The sequence below is a fragment of the Salmo trutta genome, unplaced genomic scaffold, assembly GCF_901001165.1.
Source record: "Salmo trutta unplaced genomic scaffold, fSalTru1.1, whole genome shotgun sequence".
NCBI lineage: Eukaryota > Metazoa > Chordata > Actinopteri > Salmoniformes > Salmonidae > Salmo > Salmo trutta.
In genome coordinates, this window is record NW_021822696.1 from 203,706 (window position 1) to 226,174 (window position 22,469).

At 41.5% G+C, this 22,469-nt stretch overlaps 1 long non-coding RNA gene and 1 pseudogene across 1 annotated transcript; one reads left to right on the top strand and one right to left on the bottom strand.

Annotated features, from left to right (window-relative positions):
- Window positions 1–65: 65 nt before the first annotated feature.
- LOC115183721 (uncharacterized) lies at window positions 66–658 on the bottom strand. The gene is made up of 2 exons (XR_003874046.1): window positions 584–658; window positions 66–536 (listed from the first exon to the last, which is right to left on the bottom strand). It is a non-coding gene; the product is annotated as an uncharacterized LOC115183721 (long non-coding RNA).
- An 8,834-nt stretch (window positions 659–9,492) lies between these two features.
- On the top strand, window positions 9,493–22,112 carry LOC115183715 (globoside alpha-1,3-N-acetylgalactosaminyltransferase 1-like; annotated as a pseudogene).
- Window positions 22,113–22,469: the final 357 nt, after the last annotated feature.

Consider the following 22,469-nt stretch of genomic DNA (forward strand, 5'->3'; position numbering starts at 1 on the left):
CCATCGATTTCAAACAATTAGACAATAGTTGTCCCTATCACGTCTTCCTCAAATTCTGTCTTTAATTTTTTCCTGGATTTACAATCAAAACAACTTGGCTAACATTATGGTTTCTATGTAAACCTGTTCTTAAATGAATAGATCAAACCCTTTCTCTTTGGGAAGTACCAAACGTAACTCCTGTTAACACTTTCACCCTTCTGGGTATAACGTGTGAAGTTCCAATCCTGACGAGTGGAATGAGAAAAATAGAGGGTTTATATCAGAATTTATGGTCTGGATGACGTTGACAGATTTACATGGCGAGCAGCGAGGATAGTTAGAAACCTGATGTTTTCTCCTGTCAGATTTACATGGTGAGGAGCGAGGATAGTTAGAAACCTGATGTTTTCTCCTGTCAGATTTACATGGTGAGGAACGAGGATAGTTAGAAACCTGATGTTTTCTCCTGTCAGATTTACATGGCGAGGATAGTTAGAAACCTGATGTTTTCTCCTGTCAGATTTACATGGCGAGGAGCGAGGATAGTTAGAAACCTGATGTTTTCTCCTGTCAGATTTACATGGTGAGGATAGTTAGAAACCTGATGTTTTGTCCAGTCAGATTTACATGGTGAGGAGCGAGGATAGGTAGAAACCTGATGTTTTCTCCTGCCAGATTTACATGGTAAGAAAAAAGAAGCATACAATTAATGATTTTAGAGTGAATACAGCAGCTGATGTCAGGATTCCATACTGGGTCGGCGTCTGTGAGTGTTTCATTGTTGGTAGAACATGAGTCCAGAATTCGCTCCAATTATTCATTCTTGGTAGTGCAACCGCAACCTCCAAACGTGTGTGTGCGCACCTCCGCTCACGGCCACCAGGGGGAACCAGTACATCCAGCCAGCTCCCTGCACCAGGTTGATGAGGGGAGAGGGCTGAGGTCGAACAAGAAACTTTTCCAATGGGTCTCCTTGTTCTGTGGGAAGTTTGTTGTAGTTATCATCTATGGTACAATGGAATAATAAAGCACATAAAAGAGCTGCCCATTCTGTCTCATAAATATACCCCACAATGCATACAGTTATGACCTAGTGTTATGACCTAGTGTTATGTTAGCTAGCTACATAGTTGCCTTTGTATCATGATAAGGTGTAGTACTGAAACTATCGAGGTTACCTAGCCAGCTACACTTTCAAAGTCAACAACGCAGCCACTGCTAGCTAGCCTACTTCACCAGCCAGCAGTACTGTATCATTTTAGTCAATAAGATCTTTGCAACGTAAGCTTAACTTTCTGAACATTCGAGACGTGTAGTCCACTTGTCATTCCAATCTCCTTTGCATTAGCGTAGCCTCTTCTGTAGCCTGTCAAGTATGTGTCTGTCTATCCCTGTTCTCTCCCCTCTGCACAGGCCATACAAACGCTTCACACGCGTGGCCGCTGCCACTCTAACCTGGTGGTCCCAGCGCGCACGACCCACGTGGAGTTCCAGGTCTCCGGCAGCCTCTGGAACTGCCGGTCTGCGGCCAACAAGGCAGAGTTCATCTCAGCCTATGCTACCCTCCAGTCCCTCGACTTCTTGGCGCTGACGGAAACATGGATTACCACAGACAACACTGCTATTCCTACTGCTCTCTCCTCGTCTACCCACGTGTTCTCGCATACCCCAAGAGCATCTGGCCAGCGGGGTGGTGGCACTGGAATCCTCATCTCTCCCAAGTGGACATTCTCTCTTTCTCCCCTGACCTATCTGTCTATCGCCTCCTTTGAATTCCATGCTGTCACAGTTACCAGCCCTTTCAAGCTTAACATCCTTATCATTTATCGCCCTCCAGGTTCCCTTGGAGAGGTCATCAATGAGCTTGACGCCTTGATAAGTTCCTTTCCTGAGGATGGCTCACCTCTCACAGTTCTGGGTGACTTTAACCTCCCCACGTCTACCTTTGACTCATTCCTCTCTGCCTCCTTCTTTCCACTCCTCTCCTCTTTTGACCTCACCCTCTCACCTTCCCCCCCTACTCACAAGGCAGGCAATACGCTTGACCTCATCTTTACTAGATGCTGTTCTTCCACTAATCTCATTGCAACTCCCCTCCAAGTCTCCGACCACTACCTTGTATCCTTTTCCCTCTCGCTCTCATCCAACACTTCTCACTCTGCCCCTACTCGGATGGTATTGCGCCGTCGCAAACTTCGCTCTCTCTCTCCCGCTACTCTCTCCTCTTCCATCCTATCATCTCTTCCCTCTGCTCAAACCTTCTCCAACCTATCTCCTGATTCTGCCTCCTCAACCCTCCTCTCCTCCCTTTCTGCATCCTTTGACTCTCTATGTCCTCTATCCTCCAGGCCGGCTCGGTCCTCCCCTCCTGCTCCGTGGCTCGATGACTCATTGCGAGCTCACAGAACAGGGCTCCGGGCAGCCGAGCGGAAATGGAGGAAAACTAGCCTCCCTGCGGACCTGGCATCCTTTCACTCCCTCCTCTCTACATTTTCCTCTTCTGTCTCTGCTGCTAAAGCCACTTTCTACAACTCTAAATTCCAAGCATCTGCCTCTAACCCTAGGAAGCTCTTTGCCACCTTCTCCTCCCTCCTGAATCCTCCTCCCCCTCCCCCCCCTCCCTCTCTGCGGATGACTTCGTCAACCATTTTGAAAAGAAGGTCGACGACATCCGATCCTCGTTTGCTAAGTTAAACGACACCGCTGGTCCTGCTCACACCGCCCTACCCTGTGCTCTGACCTCTTTCTCCCCTCTCTCTCCAGATTAAATCTCGCGTCTTGTGACGGCCGGCCGCCCAACAACCTGCCCGCTTGACACTATCAACTCCTCTCTTCTCCAGAGCATTTCTGGAGACCTTCTCCCTTACCTCACCTTGCTCATCAACTCATCCTTGACCGCTGGCTACGTCCCTTCCGTCTTCAAGAGAGCGAGAGTTGCACCCCTTCTGAAAAAACCTACACTCGATCCCTCCGATGTCAACAACTACAGACCAGTATCCCTTCTTTCTTTTCTCTCCAAAACTCTTGAACGTGCCGTCCTTGGTCAGCTCTCCTGCTATCTCTCTCAGAATGACCTTCTTGATCCAAATCAGTCAGGTTTCAAGACTGGTCATTCAACTGAGACTGCTCTTCTCTGTGTCACGGAGGCTCTCCGCACTGCTAAAGCTAACTCTCTCTCCTCTGCTCTCATCCTTCTAGACCTATCTGCTGCCTTTGATACTGTGAACCATCATATCCTCCTCTCCACCCTCTCCGAGTTGGGCATCTCCGGCGCGGCCCACGCTTGGATTGCGTCCTACCTGACAGGTCGCTCCTACCAGGTGGCGTGGCGAGAATCTGTCTCCGCACCACGTGCTCTCACCACTGGTGTCCCCCAGGGCTCTGTTCTAGGCCCTCTCCTATTCTCGCTATACACCAAGTCACTTGGCTCTGTCATATCCTCACATGGCCTCTCCTATCATTGCTACGCAGATGACACACAATTCATCTTCTCCTTTCCCCCTTCTGATAACCAGGTGGCGAATCGCATCTCTGCAAGTCTGGCAGACATATCAGTGTGGATGACGGATCACCACCTCAAGCTGAACCTCGGCAAGAAGGAGCTGCTCTTCCTCCCGGGGAAGGACTGCCCGTTCCATGATCTCGCCATCACGGTTGACAACTCCATTGTGTCCTCCTCCCAGAGTGCTAAGAACCTTGGCGTGACCCTGGACAACACCCTGTCATTCTCCACTAACATCAAGGCGGTGACCCGATCTTGTAGGTTCATGCTCTACAACATTCGCAGAGTACGACCCTGCCTCACACAGGAAGCGGCGCAGGTCCTAATCCAGGCACTTGTCATCTCCCGTCTGGATTACTGCAACTCGCTGTTGGCTGGGTTCCCTGCCTGTGCCATTAAACCCCTACAACTCATCCAGAACGCCGCAGCCCGTCTGTTGTTCAACCTTCCCAAGTTCTCTCACATCACCCCGCTCCTCCGCTCTCTCCACTGGCTTCCAGTTGAAGCTTGCATCCGCTACAAGACCATGGTGCTTGCCTATGGAGCTGTGAGGGGAACGGCACCTCCGTACCTTCAGGCTCTGATCAGGCCCTACACCCAAACAAGGGCACTGCGTTCATCCACCTCTGGCCTGCTGGCCCCCCTACCTCTGAGGAAGCACAGTTCCCGCTCAGCCCAGTCAAAACTGTTCGCTGCTCTGGCACCCCAATGGTGGAACAAGCTCCCTCACGACGCCAGGACAGCGGAGTCAATCACCACCTTCCGGAGACACCTGAAACACCACCTCTTTAAGGAATACCTGGGATAGGATAAAGTAACCCTTCTAACCCCCCCCCAAAAAAGATATAGATGTACTATTGTAAAGTGGTTGTTCCACTGGATATCATAAGGTGAATGCACAAATTTGTAAGTCGCTCTGGATAAGAGCGTCTGCTAAATGACTTAAATGTAAATGACTTAAACGTCATTGATATCAGAAAAGGGTCAAACTGACTGACTGACTGATGCTACACAGACTTCCCGTGATGACAAACAAAAGCCATTCTAGAGCTCAATGCCACAAATGCAGTTTATCTTTTTAAATTTCTATACATCAACATTCTATACTATTTTGATGTATAGCATTGTTTCTATGAGTCCATGTGAAAACAAATCCCTTCCATCATTTATTCATTATTTTATAGAAACAATATGTTCCTCCAGCCTTCGTCTTGAACAGTGATTTCCTGCTAATTCTAGAGACACAATACATCCACTAGATGGGGGTGTTTTGACTAAAGTACCTACTCATTCTAGAGACACAATACATCCACTAGATGGGGGTGTTTTGACTAAAGTACCTACTCATTCTAGTGACACAATACATCCACTAGACGGGGGTGTTTTGACTAAAGTACCTACTCATTCTAGAGACACAATACATCCACTAGACGGGGGTGTTTTGACTAAAGTACCTACTCATTCTAGAGACACAATACATCCACTAGATGGGGGTGTTTTGACTAAAGTACCTACTCATTCTAGAGACACAATACATCCACTAGACGGGGGTGTTTTGACTAAAGTACCTACTCATTCTAGAGACACAATACATCCACTAGATGGGGGTGTTTTGACTAAAGTACCTACTCATTCTAGAGACACAATACATCCACTAAATGGGGGTGTTTTGACTAAAGTACCTACTCATTCTAGAGACACAATACAACCACTAGATGGGGGTGTTTTTCCTACTCATTCTAGAGACACAATACATCCACTAGATGGGGGTGTTTTGACTAAAGTACCTACTCATTCTAGAGACACAATACATCCACTAGATGGGGGTGTTTTGACTAAAGTACCTACTCATTCTAGAGACACAATACATCCACTAGACGGGGGTGTTTTGACTAAAGTACCTACTCATTCTAGAGACACAATACATCCACTAGACGGGGGTGTTTTGACTAAAGTACCTACTCATTCTAGAGACACAATACATCCACTAGATGGGGGTGTTTTGACTAAAGCACCTACTCATTCTAGAGACACAATACATCCACTAGATGGGGGTGTTTTGACTAAAGTACCTACTCATTCTAGAGACACAATACATCCACTAGATGGGGGTGTTTTGACTAAAGTACCTACTCATTCTAGAGACACAATACATCCACTAGATGGGGGTGTTTTGACTAAAGTACCTACTCATTCTAGAGACACAATACATCCACTAGATGGGGGTGTTTTGACTAAAGTACCTACTCATTCTAGAGACACAATACATCCACTAGATGGGGGTGTTTTGACTAAAGTACCTACTCATTCTAGAGACACAATACATCCACTAGATGGGGGTGTTTTGACTAAAGTACCTATTCATTCTAGAGACACAATACATCCACTAGATGGGGGTGTTTTGACTAAAGTACCTACTCATTCTAGAGACACAATACATCCACTAGATGGGGGTGTTTTGACTAAAGTACCCACTCATTCTAGAGACACAATACATCCACTAGATGGGGGTGTTTTTACTAAAGTACCTACTCATTCTAGAGACACAATACATCCACTAGATGGGGGTGTTTTGACTAAAGTACCTACTTTTCTAAAACCCCATGTGTTTGATCATTAGATTCATCAATTAATAGTCACTTCCCTTTCCAAGACACAAAGCCTGGATGAAAATATTGTTTCTACAAAGGAATTAATAAACTGTTAAGGAATCTGCAGAGGAGGAAGAACCTGGGTCATTCCAAAGGCAATTTATTCTGGAACAGAGTAATACATCAAATCAGGCTTTAATATATAGCACATTTCAGACATGAATGAAACACAATGCACTTCATAGGAAAAAACAATGAAAATAAAAGCGGAATATTTACTACACTAGAATCATAAAAGGATATAAAAACAACAAAAGTATTACAATTTTATAACTAAAAGAGTAAAAAAGCATTCTAAGGTAAATGCACACCTGTTCAGTGTTCATTACACCTGTTCAGTGTTCATTATACCTGTTCAGTGTTCATTATACCTGTTCAGTGTTCATTACAACTGTTCAGTGTTCATTACACCTGTTCAGTGTTCATTACAACTGTTCAGTGTTCATTACACCTGTTCAGTGTTCATTACACCTGTTCAGTGTTCATTACACCTGTTCAGTGTTCATTACACCTGTTCAGTGTTCATTACATCTGTTCAGTGTTCATTACACCTGTTCAGTGTTCATTACACCTGTTCAGTGTTCATTAAACATGTTCATTACACCTGTTCAGTGTTCATTACACCTGTTCAGTGTTCATTACACCTGTTCAGTGTTCATTACACCTGTTCATTACACCTGTTCAGTGTTCATTACACCTGTTCATTACATCTGTTCAGTGTTCATTACACCTGTTCAGTGTTCATTACACCTGTTCAGTGTTCATTATACCTGTTCAGTGTTCATTACACCTGTTCAGTGTTCATTAAACATGTTCATTACACCTGTTCAGTGTTCATTACACCTGTTCAGTGTTCATTACACCTGTTCAGTGTTCATTACACCTGTTCAGTGTTCATTATACCTGTTCAGTGTTCATTACACCTGTTCAGTTCATTACACCTGTTCAGTGTTCATTACACCTGTTCAGTGTTCATTATACCTGTTCAGTGTTCATCACACCTGTTCAGTGTTCATTACACCTGTTCAGTGTTCATTATACCTGTTCAGTGTTCATTACACATGTTCAGTGTTCATTACACCGTTCATTACACCTGTTCAGTGTTCATTATACCTGTTCAGTGTTCATTACACCTGTTCAGTGTTCATTATACCTGTTCAGTTCATTACACCTGTTCAGTGTTCATTACACCTGTTCAGTGTTCATTACACCTGTTCAGTGTTCATTGTACCTGTTCAGTGTTCATTACACCTGTTCAGTGTTCATTACACCTGTTCAGTGTTCATTACACCTGTTCAGTGTTCATTACATCTGTTCAGTGTTCATTACACCTGTTCAGTGTTCATTACACCTGTTCAGTGTTCATTAAACATGTTCATTACACCTGTTCAGTGTTCATTACACCTGTTCAGTGTTCATTACACCTGTTCAGTGTTCATTACACCTGTTCAGTGTTCATTACACCTGTTCAGTTCATTACACCTGTTCAGTGTTCATTACACCTGTTCAGTGTTCATTATACCTGTTCAGTGTTCATCACACCTGTTCAGTGTTCATTACACCTGTTCAGTGTTCATTATACCTGTTCAGTGTTCATTACACATGTTCAGTGTTCATTACACCGTTCATTACACCTGTTCAGTGTTCATTATACCTGTTCAGTGTTCATTACACCTGTTCAGTTCATTACACCTGTTCAGTGTTCATTACACCTGTTCAGTGTTCATTACACCTGTTCAGTGTTCATTATACCTGTTCAGTGTTCATTACACCTGTTCAGTGTTCATTATACCTGTTCAGTGTTCATTACACCTGTTCAGTGTTCATTACACCTGTTCAGTGTTCATCATACCTGTTCAGTGTTCATTACACATGTTCAGTGTTCATTACACCTGTTCAGTGTTCATTACACCTGTTCAGTGTTCATTACACCGTTCATTACACCTGTTCAGTGTTCATTACACCTGTTCAGTGTTCATTACACCTGTTCAGTGTTCATCATACCTGTTCAGTGTTCATTACACCTGTTCAGTGTTCATTACACCGTTCATTACACCTGTTCAGTGTTCATTACACCTGTTCAGTGTTCATTACACCTGTTCAGTGTTCATTACACCTGTTCAGTGTTCATTACACCTGTTCAGTGTTCATTACACCTGTTCAGTGTTCATTACACCGTTCATTACACCTGTTCAGTGTTCATTACACCGTTCATTACACCTGTTCAGTGTTCATTACACCTGTTCAGTGTTCATTACACCTGTTCAGTGGTCATTACACCGTTCATTACACCTGTTCAGTGTTCATTACACCGTTCATTACACCTGTTCAGTGTTCATTACACCTGTTCAGTGTTCATTACACCGTTCATTACACCTGTTCAGTGTTCATTACACCTGTTCAGTGTTCATTACACCTGTTCAGTGTTCATTATACCTGTTCAGTGTTCATTACACCTGTTCAGTGTTCATTACACCTGTTCAGTGTTCATTACACCTGTTCAGTGTTCATTACACCTGCTCAGTGTTCATTATACCTGTTCAGTGTTCATTACACCTGTTCAGTGTTCATTACAACTGTTCAGTGTTCATTACACCTGTTCAGTGTTCATTACACCTGTTCAGTGTTCATTACACCTGTTCATTACACCTGTTCAGTGTTCATTACACCTGTTCAGTGTTCATTACACCTGCTCAGTGTTCATTATACCTGTTCAGTGTTCATTACACCTGTTCAGTGTTCATTACAACTGTTCAGTGTTCATTACACCTGTTCAGTGTTCATTACACCTGTTCAGTGTTCATTACACCTGTTCATTACACCTGTTCAGTGTTCATTACACCTGTTCAGTGTTCATGTACAGGTGATTAGAACGCATGTGGTCACTTTTACACGCGTTCATTACACCTGTTCAGCCTGTTGGGTAAGGAATGGCGATTTTGGAGTTGTTTTTGGATAATTGCCGAAAACAATTTTTTTTGTAGCTAATGTCACATTTTGTGATTTAAAAAAAAAATTGATGTAATCGGAAAAACTCACATAAAGGCTTCATAGTTCATAAAGGTATTTTCTTATTTTAATTAGCTATCCATAATTTTTCCTTGTCTGAAGTATCAAGCACTAAGTCCATGAAAAATTGTGACACTTCCCATCCACAGATGAGAAAAGTACCTACTTTTCCAAAACCCCATTTGTTTGATAAATAAAATAAAGCAATAATAGTCACTAAACTTTCCAAACCACAAAGGCTGAATTAAAATGTTTTCTTAAAAGGAATTTATAAACTGTTAAGGAGGCAGCGGAGGAAGGACCAGGGTGCAACATTCGAGTGAAATAAGCTTTTTGTGCACATAGAAAATGTCGGCCATCTTTTATTTCAGGTCATAAAACATGAGACCAACACTTTACATGATGCATTTATATTTTTGTTCAGTGTATTACTACGTCCATGTGACAATGTGCTGCAAACTGAGACGTCACCACTCAAGTTGGTAATCCAATGTTTTGAGAATAGCTAGCTAGCTGTCTGTCCAGTACATAACATGCACATATCTAATGTTATCTTAAGGCTACCTATGCACCGTTTCTTTTGATAGGATGTACATTTACCTACTCATTCCTTGACATTGTCCAAGTTCTGATTTCTCATTAATTCTCTCTTCCTCCTCCAATGTATTCCATATTGCCCACTTCGTCACTAGACAGTAGCAACAAACTATTAAAAAACGGTGCTGATTTCATTCAACATTTTAAAAAGGGTAGTAGACATTTACAGTAGACATTTCCTCGATCAGTCTAGCTCAGAACTAATGAGACTGTTTCAGTATGTAAAAAGTAACTGCACAACACGTTATTTTCACAAACATAAAATAATAAGTGAGTCATCCGTTGTGCTCGTTCAACATAGCATTTGGAGATTCCTGTGAAAATCAACAGTCATAAACATGTCATTCTGAACAGCAACATCTTCCTAATAAGAATTTAGACCAGTTGACAATTCAACAGAACTCAAGTCTTGTTCATGTTGATGATAGTTACAACATGAGACAGATAGCAAGCCACGGTATATCAGACCGTATACCACGGGTATGAGTCAATATTACTTGTTTACTGTTGTAATAGCAATAGCAATTGTTTTTAATAGCAATAAGGCATCTTGGGGGTTTGTGGTATATGGCCAATATACCACGGCTAAGGGCTGTATCCAGGCACTCCACGTTGTGTTGTGCTTAAGAACAGCCCTTAGCCGTGGTATATTGTTCAAACACAACAAACCCCTGAGCTGCCTTATTGCTTAAACATAACAGATACAGATTATGAGCATGTGAGGTTTCAAATAATGTTACTACTACTAGCTTGCCCTCTCCCTGCTTTTCCTGAACATGTTTATTTGATATAGCTAGTTATTATTGTTCTAGCTTGCTCATTCAAAGCAGGCTTTTGTCCTCCACTTCAGATGCTTGAATACATGATCATCATGTTGTGGCTGTCATATGGACGTTCCATCAGAACAACAACTAGATACACTCTTAGAAAGAAGGGTTCCAAAAGGATTCTTCAGCTGTCCTCATAGTATAACCCTTTTTGGTTCCAGGTAGAACCATTTTAGGTTCCATGTAGAACACTCTGTGGAAAGGGTTCTACATGGAACCCAAAATGGTTCTACTTAGAACCAAAAGGGTTCTACTTGGAAACAAAAGGGTTCTTCAGAAAGTTATCCAATGGGGACAGCAGAATAACTTTTTAAGATCTTATTCTCCATTGTCTAGATTCTGCAGGGAGCTAGCCTGTTCTACTAAAACATTAGCTAATAGCTAAGATAGCCAACTTGAGCAAATACATCTCAGCTTCCTAACTGGAAAAGCCAACCAATTAAACAACAAATATACACAAAGTAAACAATGACTTTCTAAACTAATGTTAGTCTCAACCAAATTACAAGTACAAATAACTATTCTGTTCCACAACGTAACAACCATTAGTTAGAGGCTAGACAGAAGACTATTGCTAGCTAGCTAACCAGCCATGCTATTTCAATGAAAAGAAGCTTGCTAGCCAGCGTCAGCTAGTTGTTCTAATGCTATGTGGAAAAAGTAGTTTATATTATTTCCTTCATTTTTCTCACCAATAATTTGCTGTAGCGTTTACATTCTGTAAATGTGATTGACTAATTTGAACAATTTGATCCATTGTTAGAAACATCTCCTCCCTCCCTGAGTAAGTGATTCTTCGCGACAAGCCGGAAGTCAAACAAAGTCAATTATTTTGAGGTGGGAGGGGCTACAACGTGGAACGATCAGACTCATGAGATTGTGCCGGTGCACCACACAGGCGTTGAGAGCGGTGGTACAATTACATGCATCTGAAAGTTTAAGGAAGGAACACAACTCCATCCAGGTCACCAGGAGGGATCAGCCAATGAATTATACTGGTGAGGAAACATACCATAACTGCAGGTAGCAGTAAATCACCATCCTTGTCTTTATACCTGTTCAGACAACTCCCTCCAGGGGGCAGTAAATCACCATCCTTGTCTTTATACCTGTTCAGACAACTCCCTCCAGGTGGCAGTAAATCACCATCCTTGTCTTTATACCTGTTCAGACAACTCCCTTCAGGTAGCAGTAAATCACCATCCTTGTCTTTATACCTGTTCAGACAACACCCTCCAGGGGGCAGTAAATCACCATCCTTGTCTTTATAACTGTTCAGACAACACCCTCCAAGGGGCAGTAAATCACCATCCTTGTCTTTATACCTGTTCAGACAACTCCCTTCAGGGGGCAGTAAATCACCATCCTTGTCTTTATACCTGTTCAGACAACTCCCTTCAGGGGGCAGTGTGCACCCTTTCTAGTTTGTTTACCAACTCTTAGAAGTAGTAGAAGAACAAAATGTAATACTTCAGAATGGAGATGGCCTCAATGGCATTGCCTGTGCTCTCACAGACACCATAATGGGGCCAGTAACATTATACAATGTTAATCTAAGTCTCTGTTTCAAACACATATAATAGAATGCAGCCCTGCAGGAAATGCTGTGGGAATCAGAGAGGAAACCACAGTTGAAGTTGGCAAGCCAACGTGGTTTGTAGAGCTTGTGATAAGGATGTTTATAGCCACACTCATTCCTTGGACAACACCCTCAAAAAATAGGCCACACATTTCAACAATGGAGCAAATGACATCACACCCCATGACATTTAGGGGTGGCAGGTAGCCTAGTGGTTAGAGCGTTGGACCAGTAACTGAAAGGTTGCTAGATTGAATCCCTGAGCTGACAAGGTAAAAATCTGTCATCCTGCCTCTGAACAAGGCAGTTAACCCAATGTTCCTAGGCTGTCATTGTAAATAAGAATTTGTTCTTAACTGACTTGCCTTGTTAAATAAAGGTTAAATAACATGCAAATAGCACTTCATTTACATGACGCATCTGTAGTATTGAAGTCATGATGACTCAATAGCAAAAGGAGAGTTCATCAGTGTAGCCAGCTCGCTCTGTATCACTTTGACTGGTGTGTGCACCATTAAATTATTATTATTATTATTATTATTATTATTGCTGCTGTTGAACAAATGTCCAAATGGTTTTGTCTTTGAGAAGTTAGGAGGGATGTGATGTTCATGTTAAATGGGTGTCAGTCCCTTTAAGAGCCACTGAGACTGGGTTAAGGGAGAGATGACCAGATAGAGAAACAGCATTTGCAAACAAAGGACGGAATGTAAACTTGACATCTGAATTAAAACCAGAAGAATCAGTTTTATCTGACAACAAAAAAACTTTTCCTGGGTCATAAGTTCTCAACATGGATTTACTTACTGGTGAAAGACACTACCGTTCAAAAGTTTGGGGTCACTCAGAAATGTCCTTGTTTTTGAAAGAAAAGCAATTTTTTTGTTCATTAAAAGAACATCAAATTGATCAGAAATGCAGTGTAGACATTGTTAAAACTAGTTTGGGCAAGGGGGCAGTATTGAGAATTTTGAAAAGAATATGTGCCCATTTTTAACTGCCTCCTACACCAACTTAGAAGCTAGGATATGCATATTATTAACAGATTTGGATAGAAAACACTCTGAATTTTATAAAAACTGTTTGAATGGTGTCTGTAAGTATAACAGAACTCATATGGCAGGCAAAAACCTGAGAAAAATACAAGCAGGAAATTAGAATTTTGTGGCTGTACTATCTTCGAGTCATTGCCAATAGAACACACAGTAACAAAGGATTCATTTTGCACTTCCTACGGCTTCCACTAGATGTCAACAATCTTTGTAAAGTTGTTTGAAGCGTCTATGATGAACAGAGACCGGATGAGAAGGAAGGGAAGTTGACGTCCCTGGGATGTCGTCACTTCATTATTGCACGCACATGCGCGTTTATGTGAGATGAGACTTTGTATTTCAAACGTTTATCAAGACACAGGAGAGGTCCTGTTGAAATATTTATCCGTTTCACGTTCTCAAGGCCCTAAAGATTGATGCTAAACAACGTTTGACATGTTTGAACGAACGTAAATAGATTTTTTTTGTAACTTTTTGTCGTGACTTTTCCCTCCCCCGCCCTACATTTTGAGTAGCCTACCGAACGCAATAACAACATGGAACAACTTGGAGTTATTTGGACATAAATTATGAACTTTGTCGAAAGAAACAACATTTGTTGTGGACCTGGGATTTCTGGAAGTGCCTTCTGATGAAGATTATTAAAGGTAAGGGAATAGTTCTAATGTTATTTATGATGTTAGATGACTCCAACATGCCGGCTAACTGTATAGCCTAGCCTATTTTTCTGAGCGCAGTAGTCAGATTATTGCAAAGTGTGCTTTCCCAGTAAAGTTATTTGGAAATCTGTCATTGCGGTTGCTTTCACGAGATATTAATCTACAATTCTTTGAATAACAGTTTAATATTTTATCCACGTTTTATAATGAGTATTTTTGAAAATTCACCGGCAGTTTTTGGGGGAGATACATTTTCTGAACGTCACGCGCCAATGTAAAATGCTGTTATTAGATATAAATATGAACTTGATGGAACAAAAAATGCATATATTGTATAACATAATGTCCTAGGAGTGTCATCTGATGAAGATTGTCAAAGGTTAGTGCATCATTTTAGCTGGTTTTCTGCTTTTGGTGACGCCTGTCTTTGCATTGACAAAACATTACAAACAGCTATTTTCAATGTACTCTCCTAACATAACCTAACTTTATGCTTTCACCGTAAAGCCTCTTTGAAATCGGACAATGTGGTTGGATTTAGGAGATGTTTATCTTTCAAATGGTGTAAAATAGTTGATTGTTTGAGAAATTGAAATTATTAGATTCTTGCAGTTTTGAATTTCCCGCCATGGTATCTTGTCAAGCAATCCCGTTAACGGGATCAGAGTGGGAAGGGGTCCCCAATTAATGTTGTAAATGACAATTGTAGCTGGAAACGGCTGATTGTTTATGGAATATCAACATAGGCGTACAGAGGCCCATTACCAGCAACCATCACTCCTGTGTTCCAATGGCACATTGTGTTAGCTAATCCAAGCTTCATTTTAAAAGGCTAATTGATCATTAGAAAACCTTTTTCCAATTATATTGGCACAGCTGAAAACTGTTGTGCTGATTTAAAGAAGCAATACATCTGGCCTTGTTTAGACTAGTTGAGTATCTGGAGCATCCGCATTTGTGGGTTCGATTACAGGCTCAAAATGGCCAGAAACAAAGAACTTTATTCTGAAACTCGTCAGTCTATTCCTGTTCTGAGAAATTAAGGCTATTAAATGTGAGAAATTGCCAAGAAACTGAAGATCTCGTACAATGCTGTGTACTACTCCCTTCACAGAACAGAGCAAACTGGCTCTAACCAGAATAGAAAGAGGAGTGGGAGGCCCCGGTGCACAACTGAGCAAGAGGACAAGTACATTAGAGTGTCTAGTTTGAGAAACAGACGCCTCACAAGTCCTCAACTGACAGCTTCATTAAATAGTACCCGCAAAACACCAGTCTCAACGTCAACAGTGAAGAGAAGACTCCGGGATGCTGGCCTTCTAGGCAGAGCTGCAAAGAAAAAGCCGTATCTTAGACTGGCCAATAAAAAGAAAAGATGGGCAAAATAACACAGACACTGGACTGAGGAACTCTGCCTAGAAGGCCAGCATCCCAGAGTTTTCATCAAGGATCTGTTCTTTGCTCCGTTTATCTTCCCCTCGATGCTAACTAGTATCCCAGTCCTTTCCTCTAAAATATCCCCACAACATGATGCTGCCACCACACTTCACCGTAGGGATGGTACCAGGTTTCCTCCAGACGTAACACTTGGCATTCAGGCCAAAGAGTTCAATCTTGGTTTCATCAGAACAGAGAATCTTGTTTCTCATGGTCAGAGTCCTTTAGGTGCCTTGTGGAAAACTCCAAGTGGGCTGTCATGTGCATTTTACTGAGTCGTTGCTTCCGTCTGGCCCCTCTACCATAAAGGCCTGATTGGTGGAGTGCTGCAGAGATGGCTGTCCTTCTGGAAGATTCTGCCATCTCCACAGAGGAACTCTGGAGCTCTTTCAGAGTGACCATTGGGTTCTTGGTCAAGTCCCTGATCAAGGCCCTTCTCCCCCGAATGCTTCGTTTGGCCGGGCGGCCAGCTCTACGAAGAGTCTTGGTAGTTCCAAACTTCTTCCATTTAAGAATGATGGAGGCCGCTGTGTTCTTGGGGACCTTCCCCACATCTGTTCCTCGACACAATCCTGTCTCGGAGCTCAACGGACAATTCCTTCCACCTCATGGCTTGGTTTTTGCTCTGACATGCACTGTCAACTGTGGGACCTTTTATAGACAGGTGTGTGCCTTGCCAACTTTCTATGGCTTGTTTAAAAAAAATAATGGTATTTTGGAGATGATATCATTTCCAAATAACTGAAAGTGAGAGGTTGTAATCTGAACAAAGGAAAAAAGGCCATTCTTGAACATGGGGTGAGACATTCTTACTAATCTGCCAGAGAACCAGTTTGGATTTAAATATAACTTGTGTGACTGAAGCCTTTAGTGAGAGGTCTAATGCTTTAATATTTAATAATTTCTGCCCTCTGAATTCATATTCATTATATAAATAGGCCTGTTTAATTTTGACTAACTTGCCGTTCCAAATAAAATTGAATATTTTTTGCTCATATAATAAAAACAAAAACACGTTGGTAGGTGTAGGCCATGAGGAAATAGGTAAACTGCAGTAGGACTATTGAGTTTATTAGGGTGCTTTTTCCACAAATAGGCAGGTATTTTCCTTTCCATGGTAGCTAGCTCTTATTTACGGTGTATTTGGAAAGTATTCAGACCCCTTCCCCTTTTCCACATTTTGTTACGTCACAGCCTTATTTTAAATGGATTGAGTAATTCTTTGTCTCATCAATAGACACACAATACCCCATAATGACAAAGCGAAAACCGACATCAATCATAGACAACCTCTAATTTTGTCTTAATTAACATAACTTAAGCCCACAGCCACTGGAGGACACACCCCTACCTAATTACCCACCCCCCCCCAAATCAGTTCTCCACAAACCTCATGTTTACATCCATCCATGGGTGAAACCACGTGGATAAATCATTTTTTAAAGCAACCTAGATTGACTCCAATCCTATTCTTCCATTCTCCACATTGTTTTCCTGCTACTACTGTCTGCAGCTTATTTTTTTTATATATAAAGGATTATCCAAAGTACCAATATAAAAAAGGTTCTCCACAGCCCAAAAAAGGTTTCCCTTACAGTGAAGTTAAAACTCCTTTTTGGTACTAGCACCTTTTTTTGAGAGAGCAATAACATCAGCCCATATCTTCATTAACTAATGAATTACGTTTTGTTCTCCCAGGCTATTGTACAAGCAGCCCAGTGTCTTGGTGGGGTGAGTAGTGTTACCTTGTGTTAGTTACATATCATTGTTATCTTCCACATCAGCGTGTAGCCTGGTAAACCACACATCTTTTCAAGGACCTTTCTTTGCAAAACTATTGAGATCATGATCAGTACAACACATTCCAGCTTGATCTGTATATCTGTAAACATTGAGATTATAATCAGTACAACACATTCCAGCTTGATCTGTATATCTGTAAACATTGAGATCATAATCAGTACAACACATTCCAGCTTGATCTGTATATCTGTAAACATTGAGATCATAATCAGTACAACACATTCCAGCTTGATCTGTATATCTGTAAACATTGAGATCATAATCAGTACAACACATTCCAGCTTGATCTGTATATCTGTAAACATTGAGATCATAATCAGTACAACACATTCCAGCTTGATCTGTATATCTGTAAACATTGAGATCATAATCAGTACAACACATTCCAGCTTGATCTGTATATCTGTAAACATTGAGATCATAATCAGTACAACACAGTCAGGCTTGATCTGTATATCTGTAAACATTGAGATCATAATCAGTACAACACATTCCAGCTTGATCTGTATATCTGTAAACATTGAGATCATAATCAGTACAACACATTCCAGCTTGATCTGTATATCTGTAAACATTGAGATCATAATCAGTACCACACATTCGAGCTTGATCTGTATATCTGTAAACAATGATATCATAATCAGTACAACACATTCCAGCTTGATCTGTATATCTGTAAACATTGAGATCATAATCAGTACAACACATTCCAGCTTGATCTGTATATCTGTAAACATTGAGATCATAATCAGTACAACACATTCCAGCTTGATCTGTATATCTGTAAACATTGACATCATAATCAGTACAACACATTCCAGCTTGATCTGTATATCTGTAAACATTGAGATCATAATCAGTACAACACATTCCAGCTTGATCTGTATATCTGTAAACATTGAGATCATAATCAGTACAACACATTCCAGCTTGATCTGTATATCTGTAAACATTGAGATCATAATCAGTACAACACAGTCAGGCTTGATCTGTATATCTGTAAACATTGAGATCATAATCAGTACAACACAGTCAGGCTTGATCTGTATATCTGTAAACATTGAGATCATAATCAGTACAACACATTCCAGCTTGATCTGTATATCTGTAAACATTGAGATCATAATCAGTACAACACAGTCAGGCTTGATCTGTATATCTGTAAACATTGAGATCATAATCAGTACCACACATTCCAGCTTGATCTGTATATCTGTAAACATTGAGATCATATTCAGTACCACACATTCCAGCTTGATCTGTATATCTGTAAACAATGATATCATAATCAGTACAACACATTCCAGCTTGATCTGTATATCTGTAAACATTGAGATCATAATCACTACAACACATTCCAGCTTGATCTGTATATCTGTAAACATTGAGATCATAATCAGTACAACACATTCCAGCTTGATCTGTATATCTGTAAACATTGAGATCATAATCAGTACCACACATTCCAGCTTGATCTGTATATCTGTAAACATTGACATCATAATCAGTACAACACATTCCAGCTTGATCTGTATATCTGTAAACTATTGAGATATTAATCAGTACAACACATTCCAGCTTGATCTGTATATCTGTAAATATTGAGATCATAATCAGTACCACACATTCCAGCTTGATCTGTATATCTGTAAACATTGAGATCCTAATCAGTACAACACATTCCAGCTTGATCTGTATATCTGTAAACATTGAGATCATAATCAGTACAACACATTCCAGCTTGATCTGTATATCTGTAAACATTGAGATCATTATCAGTACAACACATTCCAGCTTGATCTGTATATCTGTAAACATTGAGATCATAATCAGTACAACACAGTCAGGCTTGATCTGTATATCTGTAAACATTGAGATCATAATCAGTACAACACATTCCAGCTTGATCTGTATATCTGTAAACATTGAGATCATAATCAGTACCACACATTCCAGCTTGATCTGTATATCTGTAAACATTGAGATCATAATCAGTACAATACAGTCAGGCTTGATCTGTATATCTGTAAACATTGAGATCATAATCAGTACAACACATTCCAGCTTGATCTGTATATCTGTAAACATTAAGATCATTATCAGAACCACACATTCCAGCTTGATCTGTATATCTGTAAACATTGAGATCATAATCAGTACCACACATTCCAGCTTGATCTGTATATCTGTAAACATTGAGATTATAATCAGTACCACACATTCCAGCTTGATCTGTATATCTGTAAACATTGAGATCATAATCAGTACAATACAGTCATGCTTGATCTGTATATCTGTAAACATTGAGATCATAATCAGTACAACACAGTCAGGCTTGATCTGTATATCTGTAAACATTGAGATCATAATCAGTACCACACAGTCAGGCTTGATCTGTATATCTGTAAACATTGAGATCATAATCAGTACAACACAGTCAGGCTTGATCTGTATATCTGTAAATATTGAGATCATAATCAATACAATACAGTCAGGCTTGATCTGTATATCTGTAAACATTCAGATCATAATCAGAACAACACAGTGAGGCTTGATCTTGTTCTGTTTCTTTAGTCGTACTGATGTGGTGGCAGTTACCCCATGGTTGGCACCCATTGTCTGGGAAGGAACCTTTGACCCTGACCTCGTCGACATAATCTACAAGTCCATGAACCTCACCATAGCAACCACAGTGTTTGCCGTTGGAAAGTGAGTAGCCTACAACTTTTCCCAAATATTCAAAAGGGAAATTAAACTATCAATATTTTTACAACACTGAAACTACACCGAGTGTACAAACATTATGAACACGTGCTTTCTCCATAACAGACTGACCAGGTGAATCCAGGTGAAAGCTATGATCCCTTATTGATGTCACTTGTTAATTCCACTTCAATCAGTGTAGAGGAAGGGGAGGAGACAGGTTAAAGAAGGATTGTTAAGCCTCGACACAATCGAGACATGGATTGTGTATGTGTGCCATTCCGATGGTGAATGGGCAAGACAACAAAAAAACACTCAGTGTATGAGCACATAACTAGCTAATGTCATATGGCAGGTAATACAATATCATGATGTCATGATTCATGGCTTGGCTAAGATTTGAATAACTGTACTACTTTGTTTATTTCCTGGTAGACTGTAATTTCTGTTCAGAAATGGTTGAGTATGTCCTATACAGTCCTATGAGAATGACCATACAGTTACAGAGGGTTTCTGGCATCAGAATCGCAGGAGCCTGAGACTGCCATTGTGCACTTGAGCAAGGCACCTTAAACCCTTATGTTATGTACAGGTAACTGACAAAATAGTGGAAAACACTAGTAAATGAGGGATACAAAGTATATTGAATGTAGGTGCTTCCACACAGGTGTGGTTTCTGAGTTAATTAAGCAATGAACATCCCATTATGCTAACGGTCATGTATAAAAAGGCTGGGCTGACCATTATTTCAGTCATTCTTTTTGCTACCATGGCTCTGCCCCCAGATCAACAATGCCCCCATTTACAGGGCACAAGTGGTCACCTAATGGTTTGATGAGCATGAAAACGATGTAAACCATATGCCAGTCACCAGATCTCAATCCAAATGAGCCTGAGATAGTGTTTCCACCACTATCAACAAAACACCAAATTATCCCTCTGATAGAGTTTCAGACACTTGTAGAATCTTTGCCAAGGTGCATTAGAGCTGTTCTGGTGGCTGGTGGTGGACCAAGGTGGCTCGTGGTGGCCCAAGGTGGCTGGTGGTGGCCCAAGGTGGCTGGTGGTGGCCCAATGTGGCTGGTGGTGGCCCAAGGTGGCTCGTGGTGGCCCAAGGTGGCTGGTGGTGGCCCAAGGTGGCTGGTGGTGGCCCAAGGTTGCTGGTGGTGGCCCAGGGTGGCTGGTGGTGGCCCAAGGTGGCTGGTGGTGGCCCAAGGTGGCTGGTGGTGGCCCAAGGTTGCTGGTGGTGGCCCAAGGTGGCTGGTGGTGGCCCAATGTGGCTGGTGGTGGCCCAAGGTGGCTCGTGGTGGCCCAAGGTGGCTGGTGGTGGCGGCCCAAGGTGGCTGGTGGTGGCCCAAGGTGGCTGGTGGTGGCCCAACTCTCTATTAAGTACCCTTTATGTTGATGTTTCCTATATTTTGGCAGTTACCTGTGTGTCTTTAAATTCTGACAGATACGTCCGCTTTCTCCAAGATTTCCTGGAGACAGCAGAGAAGCACTTCATGGTCGACTTCAACGTGCGCTACTACGTTTTCACTGATCGTCCCGACGATGTTCCATCAGTGAACCTGTCCCAGGGGAGACATTTGAGTGTGATCCAGGTCCCAGGTTCAAACCGCTGGCAGGAGATATCAGCCCGGAGGATGGAGATCATTCAGACAGCCATCGAACGTCAGATCAGCAGGGAGGCCGACTACATCTTCTGTCTGGACGTGGATAGCAAGTTCCACGCTCGCTGGGGGGCCGAGTCTCTGGGCAGGCTGGTTGCTGTGATTCACCCATGGTTTTACCAGGCGACCCGTGACCTCTTCACATATGAACGGCGCCCAGCCTCGACAGCCTACATCCCCATGGATGAGGGAGACTACTACTACGCCGGGGCTGTGTTCGGAGGGTCCGTGGAGGATGTGTCACACTAACAAAAGGTATGTCGGAACCAGCTTGAAGAGGACGCGAGGAATTCCATCGAGGCTGCCTGGCAGGAGGAGAGTCACCTCAACAGGTACCTGCTTTACAACAAGCCCAGCAAGCTGTTGTCTCCAGAGTACCAGTGGGATGACAAGAAGACCAAAACCAAAGAGGTCAAAGTCATTCGCTTCTCTACTGTCATTAAAAACTATGCTGAAATTCATCCCAATGTATAGGACTAGGAATTGGATATTCAACCGGCCGAAAAAAACTTTATTGATTATGCTTAATGTTAGGTTAATTTCAGGTATTGCTTCACTGAGTTTTGGGTTAAGGTTAGGGAAAGGCATAAAATGTCACATTGGGTATACAGATGTCTGGCGCCATTCAATCCTTCAATTCAAGTCATACCATCTAATCAATGTTATGTGAGGGATAATCAACGAGGGGCTATGGGTTCAATGGATAATAATGAACGACGTGGAAGGTGTGTTCAGTGACCCGCTAGAGGATTAGATTTGACAATGTAAAAACACAATACAACCACAGATGTATACAATCCATTTAAAATGATTGAAGATGACAAGTTAAAATTGAAAATACATGAAAACAAAATATATACACAAAATTATAATATGAAAACAAATAGTTATACTACACTGAACAAAACATATCAACTCAACATGCAACAATTTAAAAGATTTTACTGAGTTACAGTTCTTATAAGGAAACCAGTCAATGTAAATAATTTCATTGGGCC